The 9,396-nt window shown below is 45.6% G+C and overlaps 1 non-coding gene across 1 annotated transcript; it reads right to left on the bottom strand.

The window, feature by feature from the left end:
* Window positions 1–8,505: 8,505 nt before the first annotated feature.
* Window positions 8,506–8,612, bottom strand: LOC122149922. Its single transcript, XR_006163398.1, has one exon. It is a non-coding gene; the product is annotated as a U6 spliceosomal RNA (small nuclear RNA).
* Between the last annotated feature and the right edge of the window lie 784 nt (window positions 8,613–9,396).

A 9,396-nucleotide genomic window follows, 5' to 3' on the forward strand; every position in this document is an offset into this window, starting at 1 on the left:
CACCTGTTTTGGTCATGTTGTAAGAAGGGACCATTCCCTGGAGAAGGATGTCATGCTTGGTAGGGTGGAGGGTCAACGAAAGAGGGGGAGACCTTCAACGAGATGGATTGATACGGTGGCCGCGATGATGGGCTCAAGTATAGCAGGGATTGTGGGGCTGGTGTGGGATTAGGCAGTGTTTCGTTCTGCTGTGCATGGGGTCACTATGAGTCGGAAACGACTCGACGGCACTTAACAACAACAACAACAATGCCAGTCCGTGGTAGGATAATATCCATATGTCTACAAGGAAGACCAGCTAATACAACTATTACTCAAATTTGTGCACCAACTACCAAAGCCAAAGACGAAGAAATCGAAGATTTTTACCAACTTCTTCAGCCTGAAATTGACCAAACATGCAATCAAGATGCATTGATAATTACTGGTGATTAGAATGCAAAAGTTGGAAACAAAGAAAAAGTATCCATAATTGGAAAATATGGCCTTGGTGATAGAAATGATCCCAGAGATTGCATGATAGAGTTTTGCAAGACCAACAACTTACTCATTGCAAATACCTTTCTTTCAACAACATATATGGCGTCTATATGTGTGGACCTCACTAGATGGAATACACAGGAATGAAATCCACTATATCTGTGGAAAAAGACAATTGGGAAGCTTAACATTATCAGTCAGAATGAGGCCAGGGACCAACTGTGGAACAGACTGTCAATTTCTCATATGCAAGTTTCTTTTGAAGCTGAAGAAAATGAAAACAAGTCCATAAGAACCAAAATATGATGTTGAATATATCCCACCTGAATTTAGAGACCATCTGAAGAGTAGATGTGATGCACTGAACACCTGTGACTGAAAACCTGATGAATTGTGGGATGACATCAAGAACATCATACATGAAGAAAGCAAAAGATCATCAGGAAGACAGGAAAGTAAAAGACCAAAATGGATGTCAGAAGAGACTCTGAAACTTGCTCTTGAACAGAGAGCAGCTGAAGTGAATGGAAGACATAATGAAGTAAAAGTCCTGGACAGAAAGTTTCCTAGGGCAACTCGAGAAGGCAGGTGTTAAAATGAAGTGTGCAAAAAGACATGGAGTTAAGGAACTGGAAGGGAAAAACATGCGCGACATTTCTCAAGCTGAAAGGATTAGAGAAAAAATTCAAAACTCAAGTTGCAATATTGAAGGATTCAATTGGAAAAATATTGAACAATGCAGGAAGCATCAAAAGAAGATGGAAGGAATACACAGAGTTACTGTACCAAAAAGAACTGGTTGACATTCAGCCATTTCAGGAGGTAGCATGTGATCAAGAATTGATAGCACTGAAGGAATCGGTGAAAAACAAAGCTCCAGGAATTGAGGGAATACCCACTGAGATGTCTCAACAAAGGGATGCAGCACTGGAAGTCTTCACTCATTTATGCCAAGAAATTTAGAAGACAGCTACCTGGACAGCTAACTGGAAGAGATTGGTATGTGTGTCCATCGCAAAGAAAGGTGATCCAACAGAATGTGGAAATTATTGACCAATATCATTAACATCACACACAAGTAAAATTTTCCTGAAAATAGTTCTAAAATGGTCACAACAGTTCATAGACGGGGAACTGCCAAAAATTCAGACTGGATTTAGAAGAGGATATGGAATGAAGGATATCATTGATAATGTCAGATGGATCTTGGCTGGAAGCAGAAAATACCAGAGAGATGCTTACTTGTGTTTTATTGACTATGGAAAGGCATTCAGCTGTGTGAATCATAACAAATTATGGATAACACTGCCAAGAACGGGAATTCCCGAACACTTAATTGTGCTCATGAGGAACCTGTACATAGACCAAGAACCTGTTGTTTGAGCAGAACAAGGGGATACTATGTGATTTAAAATCTATAAAGGAGTTTATCAGGGTTGTATCCTTTCACCATACTTACTCAATCTGTATGCTGACCAAGTAATCCAAGAAGCTGGACTATATGAAGAAGAACATGGCATTGGGATTGGAGTTAATATCATTAGCAACCTGTAATACGTAGTTGATGCGACCAGTGCATACACGGAGTATGTGTCCATACATATAGCAGATAATCTGATGGGGAAGAAAGTCTTTCACTCAATCATTATGCAAATAAATAAATAATTACAAGCGTTAGGGACTAATGGGCAAATGTATAGGATATTATAAGAGCATGTCACAGGGTTTTTTTTACCTAGTGTGGGGAATCAGGGAGGGCTTCCTGGAGAAGATGATGTTTGAACTATGACATATAGAAGTTGGACATGTCATCAGGAGGGACCAGTTACTGGAGAAAAACATCATGTTTGGTAAAGTATAGGGTCAGTGGGAAGGGGGGAGGCCCTCAATGAGATGATCTGACACAGTGGCTGCTACGATGGGTTGAAACATAGCAATGATTGTGAGCACAGTCAGGATAGGGCAACACGACGTTCTGTTGTACATATTGATGGTGAGTCACAGCCAACTCGATGGCCTCTAACATCAACAACGGTGGGCATAGCAGACAGGAACCAGAGAGCGTTGCCAGCCAAGGGAACAGCAGGTGTAAGAGCTGAAAAGGAAGACCATGTGACTGGAACTTAGGATGACAGGGCAAGGAGCCAGAGAGAGGCTAAGAAGGTGAGCAGGGCACAATGTGGGAACCTCATTGGCCAAGGAGAAGCATTTGGACTTCATCCTGCAGACCAAGAGAAACCTCTGAGGGCTAGGAAGTGCTGGAGCCTCCGGAGAGGCGCTGATCAAGATGAAGAAGTGAAGCTGAGAGGAAAACCGAGAAAGTCGTTGGGGGCTCATGCACATCCCAGGGCTTGCCTTTCAGCAGCAGCTGTTTCAAACAGAAGGTGGCTTCTCGTTGCAGTGGTTTGGCATGGAACCCGCATTCAAACTTGCGGTCATTTCACTGTGAAAAGAGCTGATGTATCCATCTTCGGCAGGCAGGCCGTCTCGGGGGAGCCCTCATCCTAGGGACTTGGCTTAAACCCGGGCCCCTGAAGTCTTAGGCTGTTCTGATTGACGAGGCAGGAGGACCGATGGGAAGTGAGTCATGGGCTGGAGATGGGCCGATGAGAAAGAAGGGCCCTCTTAGCAAGGGCTCTGGGCACCTGGGCCTTCAGACAAAAATCGTCCACCCAGGACTTGGGTTGGAGCGAGCGGGGACTCCGACAGTAATGCTCAGCACGGCCAGAATGTGAGGTTTGCTGTGCTGTTGTGATTCCCATCATGGACACGGGAGACCACAACCAGAGAGGTTAACAGCCATCTCCGAGATCTCATGCCAGAGCACTGGTGGAGCTGGGATTCGAACCCGGGCTTGTCTGACTCTATAGCATATCTTCTTCACTCTACACACTGCTGTAGGAGCTCAGGTGGACCTGGGAGTTTTCTGGAAGAGACTATCACTGGTTCAGCCCAGGCGTCTTGGCTACTGCAGTGCTCAATGGCTATTGAGGGCCTCAGAGGAAAGAGGAATGTGGGCTATAGCCAGACTGTGCCTTACCTCCTGTGTGTCCTTGGGCAGCTGCCTACCCTCTCTGGACCTTACTGTAAGATGAGTTAATGTCAGCGATAACATTAATACATTTATTGAGCATGTAGGCCTTTGTATGTACTAATTCATTTGGCTTCCCTCTGGGATAGGCACTATCATTATCCCCATTTTAATGGATGAGGAAACTGAGACACAGAGAGGGTACATACATGCCCAAGTCACACAGCTAAGAGGTTGAGCCTGGCTTTGAGTCCAGGCAGTCTGGCTCTGGAGCCTTGTCACCGACATAATTTGGGTCAGTTCACATAGTTCATATAACACTCTTGGTGTAGAATGCCACCCACATACAGTAACAGCCAAAGAGAAAGCTTATGGGGCATTTCATTAATAAAGGTTACCTACTCCCCCTGGGCCTCATTTTCTCTCTGTAAATAAGGGCAGTAACAGTTACTATTTACTGGGCTTTGATAACCATCCCCTTGAACAGCCTCATAGGATGAATGTTGTTACCCCCATTTTACAGATGAGAAAGTTGAGGCTCAGAGAAATGGAATGAGTTGTGAAAGTCCCACATCTACTTGAAGAGAGAGCAGGTGTCCTATGCTGGGCTTCCTGAATCCGGAGCCCATGCTCTTGACCTTGACATTGTAGCATTTCTCTGGTTTGTGTCTCTTCCTTATGCAGGGACTTGTCTCCAGGAATGGCCCAGAGAGCCGTTGGCCACCCCAGGCAGTCCTGGTGTCCTTGAGGCCAGCCCACGTCTGTCCAGTCAGCTGACCAGTACTCCTTGCCACCTCTACCCGCCTCCTGCATAAATGGCCTGGAGTGTCACTTGGGGTTACTGGCAACGTCTGTCTCAGGAGCACTGCAGACATCCTGGGCAGATTGGATAAAAAGCCCTTGTCAGACATCCTAATTTTAGTATTCTCTTCCGTGATTACAGTCAGGAAGTATTTACTTAACACTTCACTTGTTTCGCCATGCTCTCCCACTTCATTTTGTAAAAGCTCCGGGAAGAAACCTCGTCTCCTTCACCGGCTGCCCTGCTATTCTTGTCCTTGGGAACACGTGCCGCATTCAGCCTCCCGAGCCAGAAACGTGTCTTGGTCCATCTTGCCTCACAGAGGCCGTCTTTGTCTCTCTGCAGCGTCACCCAGCATTTCTGCCCAGACTTCTCTATGCCCCGCTTCCCCCATCTCTGCAGGTCCAGTTCAGAGTTCATTGCTCACGAGCAAGTGGGCCATTCTCCCGCCACAGGCTCCCCGACAGGGCGCGAACATCGAGTGTTATTTCTCTCCTGGACTAGTCTGGATTGTCACTCTCCAGCTCCTATTGGCAAGAATCATCCCTTGTTTGAAAGCACAGTGGGTGGGGGAGGGGGTGGGTGGGTGAACCCCCTCCTCCTGAGTGTGTGTCAGCCTCAAGGTCAGATGCTGCCCCTCTACCACTGCTGGGTGAGGATACCGCTGCTGCCCACCGCCTTTCATCCCTTGGTGTTCAATGGAAATTCCTCAGGCACAGAGGGCATGGCAGGTCTCCTCCCCTCGGTTCTACACTCCCTCAACCAGTCTCTCCTTTACACGGTCCTGGTGCCAATCTTATTAATTTTAATGGCTTTTGGAATGAGTGGAAGAGGAAGCAGCCCTTGATTATACAAGCTTCATGCAGAAGGCTGTGGTTTTATATCTTTATTTTTACTTGAAAATCTATGGTCCAAAAGGGGAGTAGAAGGCCTGTAGAGATTTTTTTTCTTTATTGGAATGAAATTCACCTAATATAAAATTAACCATTTTTAAGTGACAATCCAGTGACATTTAGTGGCACTCTTTCTAGTTCTAAAACATGTTCATCAGCCCAAATGGAACCCATTAAACAGTCACTTTCCATTTGCCTTCTCCCCAGCCCAGGCGACCACTAATCTGCTCTCTGTGACAGTGGTTTGCCTCCTCTGGACACTTGAGATCAATGGAATCAGACGATATGTGGTCATTTGTGACTGGGCTCTTTCACTTCGCGTATTGTTTTCAAGGCTGATCCACATGGTAGCGTGAATCAGCACTTCATCCCTTTGTGGCTCGGTCCTGTTTCATTGGATGAATGAACCACAATTTGTTTCTCTGTTCAACCGTTGATGGACTGTCTTTTGGGTTGTTTCTACCTCTTGGCTCTGGTGGGATGTGTCAGCTTTGCAGATAGTCCTAGTTCTGTGACTGCCTTTGGCCCTGAACTGTTTTCTCTTAATGAATCTACTCACGTACCCCTTGTCTTAGTTCTCTAGTGCTGCTATAATCGAAGTCCCCCAAGTGGTGGCTTTAACAAACTAGAAAGTTGTTTGCTTACAGTTGAAGGGGCTAGAAGTCCGGATTCAGGGCTCTGGCTCTGGGGGAAGGCTTCCTCTCTCTGTCGGCTGGGGACGAAGGCCTGTGTCTCTTCTGACCTTCTGTTTCTTGCTTCTTTGGTGGTCTTCACGTCCTGTGACATCTTATTTTCCCCCTTCTCTGCTCTACTTACACTTGTTTAATCTGCTTTCGTATGCAAGAAAACCTGCAAAAGCTAGAACCTAAAAAAAAAAAAAGCTAGAACCTGTGTGCATGGTGGAAACCTGTCAGAGGAGGAAAACAAAGGTTTTCTGCAAATAGAGGATGCTAGAAAAGTGGAATGGTGATGGAGTCTGGTGGTGGAGTGGGCAAGGCGTGTGGCTGCTAACCAGAAGGTCAGTGGTTCAAACCCACCAGCTGCGCCACAGGAGGAGGATGAGGCAATCTGCTTCCATAAAGATTTACAGCCGTGGAATCCACTCCATGGCAGTGGGTTTGGTTTTTCTGCTTTTAGAGAAGTGGCAAGACTACACTTTGTCAAAGGCACAGGTCAGTCCCATCGAGTTCCAGCTCTCACAGGTTTTGCTGTGCAAGCATACCTACCTCTCTCTTTATTGTGCTTCGTAGATACTGCGTTTCTTGGAAATTGAAGGTTTGTAGCAACCCTGCATCAAGTGAGTCTGTCAGTGCCGTTTTTCTAACAGTGTGTGCTCACTTCATGCCTCTGTGTCCCATTCTGGTCATTCTCACAGTGTGTGAAACGTTTTCATCCTGTATTGCACACTTAATAGACTACAGTGTAGTGACTTGCTTTATTGTGATACAGTGTTAGTGTGGTCATCTGGAACCCAACCCGCAGTATCTCCAAGATGCCAGAATCTCAAAAGAGATGAATTTAAGACACACCCTATGCTACTAGTGCCTCATTGGCATAACAAAGAAAACCCTATTCCCAAGTGGGATTAGAACCACAGGCCAGGTAGCATTTGCAACATGTATTTTGGTTGGTCATAATTTAATTCATAATACTCGTCTTTGGACAGGGAAATTGGGAGCTTCTGAGCTGTTCTGGGACACAAGAACAGTGGGATCTCATGGTGGGAGCCTGGCATGGTTACCTGCAGATTTCTGCCCCTCAGGGGTGATCCTGGTTCCTCAAAAGACAGCTCCCTTCATTGAGTTTCTGTATATGGTGAAGCAAAATGTGGAAATGGATACTGGTGAGGGTTGGGGTCCCTGGGTAGTGCAAACGGTTAAGTACTCAGCAACTAATGGAAAGGCTCGAGGCTTGAGTCCCGCCAGAGACCATCTACTTCCAGAAATACAGCCACTGAAAACTCAGGGAACACAGTTCTACTCTGACCCACAGGGGGTCGCCATGCATCAGAGTTGACTTGGTGGCAACTGGTTGATTTTACTGGTAATGGTTACACAGCATGATTAATGTGACTGTTGCCACTAAATGGTGCATGTGAAAACTGTTAAATTGGTAAATGTGTTGTATGTATCTTTTTTTTTTTTTAATTTTATTTTGATTTGGGTGAAGATACACAGAGTAAATTCACTTTTCATACAGCAGTTCACATATACTTTGTCTCATGTCATTGACCAAAATTTACAATGCAACAGCTCCCCTCCCACTTCCTCCCCATAGTTACCTCTTCCCAGTGTCCATCCCTCCATGCTCTTCTGCACCCTGAGCTGTCTCCCTGTGCATAAGCAGCCCTTCCTTCTCCCATGATGTTCTCTCCAGGGCATGTGTCTACTTGAGGTAAATGTTTAACTCACATGCCTGTACTTTGTTTGGCTGGAAACCACAGTTGTGGGTTCAATTCCAGACCTGAAGGGCAGCTAGGGGCCATAGTCTCAGTGGTTCCACCAGGCTCTATTGGATCAGCAAACCTGGTCCTCACCTTCTCTCTCTCTTTTTTTTTTTTTCCCTCCAAATGATTTTGAATTTTGTTCCACATTGTTCTCCCTGTCTATCCAGGATCTCCTACATCCCTTCCAAGTGGATGACAGTGGTAGCCGGGCACCATCTAGTTCTTCTGGTCTCATAGTTGTATAGGTTGCAGATCGGATGGTGTACCAGTCGTTAGGACTGATTGTTTCCATTAATTTTGGTTTTCTTCTTTCTTCTTGACGAAAGAGACCCATTGTTGCATCTAGATGGCAGCTTGCTAGCTTTTAAGATCCCAGTTGCTACTCGCCAAAATAGGAGGTGGAATAATGTTTTGTATAGTATGTTATGCCAATTGAGCTTGATGTCCCCTGCGACTATGGTCCCAAGCCCGCAGGATCAACTACTCAGTCCCTCTGGGTAGCTGGCTGTGACCAAGCAATGACCATAACCTTGCCCCTTGTCAGCTCTACTATACACCTGGGAATTCTGATCACTCACATAAACTTATAGGACCATTTTCTGCCAACCCTATATATGATCTTGGATACACTCCCCATTTAGACATACCTAATTGTTTAGCCTGTCCACCTACCTATCCGTCCATATACCCATGTTTGCTTTCACTGACAACTCAGTACTGTATATGCAAAAGGGTTCATATTTGTTGTCTGTACTTCCCATGTACCTCTCTATGTCTTTCTCATCCTCAATGCTGCCATATTGGTCACTCACATTTGGTACATTGCCCTTCTCTTCACCCAAATCAATATTTAAAAAATATGGAACGCTTCACGAATTTGCGTGTCATCCTTGCGCAGGGATCATGTTAATCTTCTCTGTATCATTCCAATTTTAGTATATGTGCTGCCGAAGCTAGCACTGTTGTATGTATCTTTACAACAATAATAATATAAATGATCTCCTTCCAGGACCACCCCATCACAACCTTCATTGACTTAGACTTGAATCGATGGTTCCCAACCTGGGCTGCACATTGCCCTTACCCGTGGAGATTTCAGAATTAACCAACCCTTAGGCCTCACCTCCACAGAGTCTGACTTGATTCACGTGGGGTAGAGGCCTGGCATTTTGGGTTTTGTTAAAGTTCCCTAGATAATTATAACACAAAGCCAGGTTTGAGGACCCTTCATGTGGACCTGTGCTAAATGCTTTATGTGTTGTTGTTATGGGCCGCCAAGTCCATTCCCACCCATGGCAGCTCCAAGTGGCAGAATAGAACAGCCTCACAGCATTTTCTTGACTGTCATCTTTATGGGCACCTGGTCTTTCTTCCATGGAGCTTCTGGGTGGGTTTGAGCACTTAACTGTTATGACACCAGGGCTCCTTAAGGGCTTCATATACTTAATTGCATTTAATCTTTATCCAAGTAGATACTTTTATTACTTATTGTGATCATTGCCCCTAATGTAAAGATGAGAGAAGGGAGAGGTAGAGTCATAGATCAGAAGTAGCCTGGTCAAGACCTGGGTGAAGGCAGCACCCTTGCAGAACCCACCCCCTTAACAACTCTGCCCTCCTGCCTGCCCCTTAGTAGGTTCTCAAACTTCCTTGGTCAAATTGCATGGATATTTGGCCTTGACCGACTGCTGGTTACCTTGTCTAAGGGAGTCCCTCCTGGTAGGGAGTCCCACCTAGTAAGGAG

This window comes from Orycteropus afer, unplaced genomic scaffold, assembly GCF_000298275.1.
Source record: "Orycteropus afer afer isolate SDZICR_OR568_19922 unplaced genomic scaffold, OryAfe1.0 scaffold00061, whole genome shotgun sequence".
Classification (NCBI taxonomy): Eukaryota; Metazoa; Chordata; class Mammalia; order Tubulidentata; family Orycteropodidae; genus Orycteropus; species Orycteropus afer.